Source organism: Mus musculus, chromosome 11, assembly GCF_000001635.26.
Source record: "Mus musculus strain C57BL/6J chromosome 11, GRCm38.p6 C57BL/6J".
Lineage (NCBI taxonomy): Eukaryota > Metazoa > Chordata > Mammalia > Rodentia > Muridae > Mus > Mus musculus.
Window position 1 is genome coordinate 48,563,618 of NC_000077.6, and position 6,484 is coordinate 48,570,101.

Below are 6,484 nucleotides of genomic sequence, written 5' to 3' on the forward strand. Positions count from 1 at the left end.
CATATTACTATGCAGATTCTGTGGAATGACAAATCTAAGTCCCCATCAGAAATTAAAAATACAGCTTTTGCTTGTTGCAGCCTACTCAGCCCTCAAATTCCAGACTCCCAGGATAAATTGCTGTTGAACTTGGCTAATGGGCAAAAACATTGAGACAGAATTCAGAACCATGGACAGCTCATGGGTGCCCCCCCCCCCCCCTTGGCCTTAACCACAGTCTGTACAGCCTACCATGTTCGCCATCCTCCTGGCTTTTGTAAAGATAACTCCATATAAGCAAGTCTCCAGGAAGAGGAACAGTCATGCCTGTTAAAGACCTTTAGTACCCTTATTCGTCTAACTAGCTAATCTCCTCACAGTGTAGAGAACGTCCAGACCAGAGTACTGGATTTTGATTCTGGCTTCCCCGTTCAGTGGCTATATAGAATTAGGTAAATTATGTGGTATCTTAGTGCCTCAGTTATATAATATATATGCCTGCTTCTCTAAGGTTCAGTAAATACAAACCTATTTTCATACAGTGCTTGGAAACACCCTTGATGTAGACTAGTGTTCATTAGATGTGATGGCTCAGTTAATGGCTACCATAAGAGCCAACAGCATCTCTGTTCTGGACAGAGACTCACAGTTCAGGAAATGGTTTTTATGACCTTAACTGCTACATAAGACAGTTCAAACTGAGATATTTTTCTAATATCTCAGTATGTTTTTCCCTTTTTAACTTCTGGGCTTTATTCAGAATTGTTTTGTTTTTTTTTTTTTCTTTTTTGTTCATTTACTCTTAGTCTTTCACATCTTCACATATATACATAGTGTACTTTGATCATATTGTCTTATGTTCCTCCATCTCCTACTGTATCCTATCTTCTAAACAAGTGTCTCTCCCTATTGTGTGTGTGTGTGTGTGTGTGTGTGTGTGTGTGTGTGCCTGTGCATGTGTCCCACTGCATTTAGTTCAGGCTGCCTGCATTAGTATGAATATGAGGTTTCTTACTTGAATAAGAGAAAATTTCCAGCAGCAACAACATTGAGGAATCTGACTCTCCATCCCCAACAAATTGCCCATAACTCCTCAGAGAAGGGTAGCTTTATAAGGTCCTCCTTTAAACTGTGATGAGGACGCTGGTAGAGCCAGTCCTGTGCATGTTTTATGCATGTGGCCATTGCCACTGTGAGTTCACAGGTGCAAGAGCCATTTCTCATCCGAAAGACAGCGCTTGGTTCACAGCAAGTCTTCCCATGTTCAGGCTCTTACACTTTTTCTACCTCTCTTCCATGTTGTTCCCTGAGATGTATGAGAGGTGATATAGATGTTTTCTCTTTATGGACAAGTGCTCAATAGCCACTTCTTCTCAACACTTCTCAAAGACCAGCTAGGAATCTGCCTTAACTGCCACCCATTGCATAAACAGCAACTTCTGTTTATTTTTTTTCAGATGCTGTCAGCAGTCAGTGTTTGCAGAACCTGGGCTTCTGGATACCACATTCCCAAGCCTTCAGTTCAGACTCCTTGACTTTACGCTCCTGAATTATAGATGACTCAGGGAATGAAAAGCATAAGGGTGTGAGCATAGCCCAGGCTTTCTTCATTTTCAGAAAGCCCAACTGTAACCTTGATATTAGAGGGAGAGAGAGAGAAAGAGAGAGAGAGAGAGAGAGAGAGAGAGAGAGAGAGAGAGAGAGAGAGACTCAGAAAAGGAGAGGAAGCAGAAGACAACAGCTTTTCCCACCACCGCCCTGCTCTCTGCCATCCACCACAGTCTCCCTTGGTATCTGTTGCCATTCATTCCAATAACCTCAGCTTGTTGCTTCAAGTGTTTGTACAGTTTGCATATTTCAGATTTCTGTTGAACCTTTCTAACTGAGTGTTCCTGAAACAAATCTCTGACATGTCCTCTGGGCAGGCTTGTTTATGAGTTTTCCATTTAATCCCCGGCGACTTTGTACAAGTGATTTTAGAAGTGTTACAAACCCAAACAGCTTCCTGGCCAACTGCAGTTTTTCACATGAGATCATGGCTTTAAATCTCAAAATCACAGCATACCTTGTTATTAATATCTGGGGATTTCAGCTCAACAACACAGTTCTCCAGTTGGCTGCTAGAAATGCAGGTTTAACATCCTCCAGACTGTGAAATTAAAAGAAAAATCCTAAAAGCATGAACATTTCCATTTCATTAGAACTACACCTTTCTCTCTCTCTCTCTCTTTTTTTTAATCCAACATCTCGAAACATCACAGCCCTGAAGGTCCAGGATCTATGCTGGAGGGATCCTGGAACAGGTAACCACATCTTATCTTTTCAGCTTCAGTGCCATTGTACAGTGAGTTCTTGTATTCGTTTCCCCTCTGCCACTGCAATAAAAAGTAGTATCTTCCCTGTTTTCTTTGTGTTGGAATTAGCCACAAGCTTTTGCTTTGTCCAATGGGATATTGGGGCATGTCATGCAGCAATAATGGAAACTGTGTCCATGCCACTGGAGCTAAGCTCTTGGAGGTCCACTAGACTCAGGAGATACTTGTCACTGGGCTGAGAAGGAGAATGAGAAGAACAGAGCTTGCAGCTCCTGCTAGACCTGTCTCAGCCAACCAAAAGTAAACCCAGCATATGAGCTTATGATTTTATATCATTATCATCCCTTAGAAGTCTGTCTTCTAATGAGAGACAGAATGGGGTGGATCTAGATGGGAAGGGAGGAAGGAGGGACTGGAAAGAATACAAGGAAAGGAAAATATAGTCAGGATATATTATATGGAAAACATCTATTTTCAATACAAGAGAAAAATGACAGTTTATTGCCAAGTGTCATTGGGATGTCAGAGGCACATGTTACAGCATATTGTGGTTGTAGCAAAGTTTTCAAGGAGCAAGTATGCGGGCTGCAAGACTACCATGCATTGGCTCGTTATTGCCTGGAGCTTAACAAGAGAGGAACCAGGTCATTTGCCACTAGACATGAGGAGAGTGCCACAGGAGTGCATGGCCACATCTGAAGAGTTATGCAACCATGACTTATAGTTTGTTATTACATAACACCAGACAAACTAAAAGATATTTTTTCCATTTTTTATTTTTGTTGTTGTTTGTTTGTTTGTTTGTTTGTTTGTTTGTTTGTTTGTTCTTGGGGTCTTGTGTCCAAGGTAGCCTCAAACTCACTACATAGCCAAAGATGTCTGTGAACTCCTGATCCCTCTGCTTCTACATCCTGAGCACTGGTTTTACAGGGATGTACAGTCATGCTCGGCTCCTCAATTTTGTTTTATACTCTCCTTCCCTGACCTTGTCTCTATCCCACAGATAAGAAAACTCCCTTCTGAGAAGGGCAGAACTGTCCCGAAGTCATGCTGTGCTGAGGGAAAAAAAATCTAATCTCTGCTGTAATAAAATGCTTTAGAATTTATAAGAATCAAGAATTCCCAATAAGCATATAATTGAACTTGTTTTTACTGCTGTGGTAGAACTGGGCTGAAAATTAAAAATTCATTACCTAGTGCGGTTTACAGAAGCTATGTTTCAGCTCTTTGGAAAAGGGCTCCCAATTCACTCAATTTAACAAACATAAGAACACAAACATTACCAAACCAGGTCAGATCCCCAGAACCTGCAGCACAGAGCACTCTGACAGCTGAAAAGGCAAAGTTGTCCTTGATGAAAAGTTAGGCTGGAAGCAAAAGACCCCTGGCTCTTAATAAATCATCCTGGATCTGTCATTCAAGCAAGCCTCTTGTACCAGACTTGCCCTATCACACACAGACACGCACACACATACACAGAAAGAGAGAGGCAGGCAGACAGACAGACACAGACACATGCACACATGTATGCATGCACATGCCTGCATATAAACTATGAAAATAGGCAAGTAGAGAGTCTATATTCACACACTGAACCAATCTGCCTGGGCGCAATTTCCTAACCTTCAAGCTGAAATGCAAGCAGTATTAGGATGTCACAGAGTCGGGGTGGCAAAGTTCAGGGCAGTTGGTTTATCGGAAGCTATGAGGTAAGGGTCCTGAAGATACAAAATACATAACAGAAAGCCCAAAACTTTTAGTCCAAGGCTGAGCCCATGCACTACAGGACGAGAGCACATGAGCTTTTCAGGGAACGGCTGTCATCAGCTTGAGAACAGAACAGAGTCACTGGAGTTAAAGCAGTGCTAGAGCAGTCTGGGAGGCTAGCCCAGTGGAAAAGTTATTTAACACCTCATTAACTTCTCATACAGCACACTGACACACCAGAAAGACTTCCTCTTCGGAGTAAAGGCCATTAACTAAGATAAGGTCTACTCTGGCCTTAGCTTGACAAAGCCCTAGACTAAACCCTGGAAAAATTTGGAGGAAACTGCTTACAGGTTGAGTCCCAACAAACCAAAGGGGTCTGGAAGCCATGCAGGCTTTTCCATATGACACAAAGACATATACTGCCAAGCCTACATTATTTAATAATTTCACTGTGTGCCAAAGAAAAGTTATCCTCAGAGGATGATGAAAGAATTCAATGTGTTGGCAATATGCCATCAATGATTTGTATATGCTACAATGTTTAAAGGACATGAAGAAGCAGAAATAATGTAAGAGCTAGAAGATAGAAGGGCTGCAAAACACTCCATGAGACACTAAACAAAACAAAAACTAGTTTGTTTGTTTTTTTAAAAAAAAAAAAAGGAAAAGAAGGCTTTGTAAGAAAGAAAGGGGGAGAACTGATGAGTTGAGGGTTCCTGAAGCTGCTTCCAAGATGAAGCCCACACCAGTTATCCTGATTAAAGAGGGTACTGATAGTTCCCAAGGCATCCCTCAGCTCGTGAGTAACAAGAGTGCCTGCCAAGTGATTGTGGAGGCTGTAAGAACCACCCTGGGTCACCATGGCATGGACAAACTTATTGTGGATGGCCGAGGCAAAGCAACAATTTCTAATGATGGGGCCACAATTCTGAAACTCCCCAATGTTTTCCATCCCATAGCAAAAACAAACCCAAGATGCTGAGGTTGGTGATGGTTCCACCTCAGTGACCCTGCTGGCGGCAGAGTTTCTGAAGCATGTGAAGCCCTACGTGGAGGAAGGTTTACATCCTCAGATTATCATCCACACAGCCACCCAGTTGGCTGTTAACAAAATCATAGCGATCGCTGTGACTGTGAAGAAGCAAGATAAAGTAGAACAGAGGAAGATGCTAGAGAAGTGTGCAGTGACAGCCCTGAGCTCCAAGATGATCTCCCAGCAGAAGGCCTTCTTCACAAAGATGGAACCAGCCATGGTGCACATCAACACTCTGACAGCAGCTTCTGAGGCTGCATGCCTTATTGTGTCCATGGATGAGACTATCAAGAATCCCCGCTCCACTGTGGATCCTCCAGCTCCAACAGCTGGCCGGGACAGAGGCCAAGGCCGCTTCCATTGTGAGGCAGTCTGCACACCTCCTTGTGAGGGGGAGGGGAGGAGGGAGAAAATAGCTGATGGTCTGCTATGTTCTAACTAGAGGTTATTCAAATACAACTTAAGGTTAAAAAAGAGAGAAGGCAAGAGATCTGGTAAAGATGAGGAAAAAAATAAAATATCAGAAAGACACTGCTCAGAATACACCATATGTGTTTGTGTGTGTGTGTGTGTGTGTGTGTGTGTGTGTGTGTGTGTGTGTGTGATTGTCAAAGAACAAAATTTGTCAACAAATAACAAGTAAAATTAAAGGAAAATTTAAATGTCACCATGGTGAGCAAAGAAAAATAGTGAAGAGACACTGATCGTTAGACACTTACTTTATAGAAATGCAAACTTACTTACGTGTGTTAAAAAGCATGAACATGACAGTCACTTATTCTGCCAATGGACCAAGATGTAGAACTCTCAGCTTCTTCTTCAGTACTGTGTCTGCCTGCATGCTGCCATGATGATAATGGAATAAACCTCTGAAACTGTTCCCAAGAGCAGTGATTATCAAAGAAGACACTACAGGCAGCCATCAGAGGTTCTAAAGCTGCATGCCCACTTTTGCCTCTGTGCAGACCTAAGGCTACATTAACAAGAACAAGAATGTAGCCTCCCTGCTTCCACATGGCACACGTGGGCAGAAGATACCCAGGGGCTCACCTGCCATGTAGTCCACCCAGAGTTGAAGTTCTACGTTATGCCAATGTATAGTGGAGAGATGGTAGAGAAGGAGAGCAGACTGGTTTGAACACTATGAAGAGGCAGAACTAAAGACAGGAGAGTTGAGAGGAATAGCCTGATGTGAGTAGCCTGCCCAGCCACCCGAGGCCATGGTGAAGTCCTGTCCATGCTGCTGCTGAGGGTATGCCAAAACACAGCAGCAGGGGTCTGTGTCTGTCTGTGTCCCACATTACCACCAAAAGCTATGCTAATGTCTCTGGTCTAGGCTGCCACCTGGCACCATGTTGATATCCAATGACTTCACAAAACTGTCCCATCCCTCGCTTGCTGCAGTACTCAGACAGTGGGCTAAGCAGCTTGCCCTAGCAACATAGGA

At 43.1% G+C, this 6,484-nt stretch overlaps 1 pseudogene; it reads left to right on the forward strand.

The window, feature by feature from the left end:
• On the forward strand, positions 4,693 to 5,506 carry Gm12180 (predicted gene 12180; annotated as a pseudogene).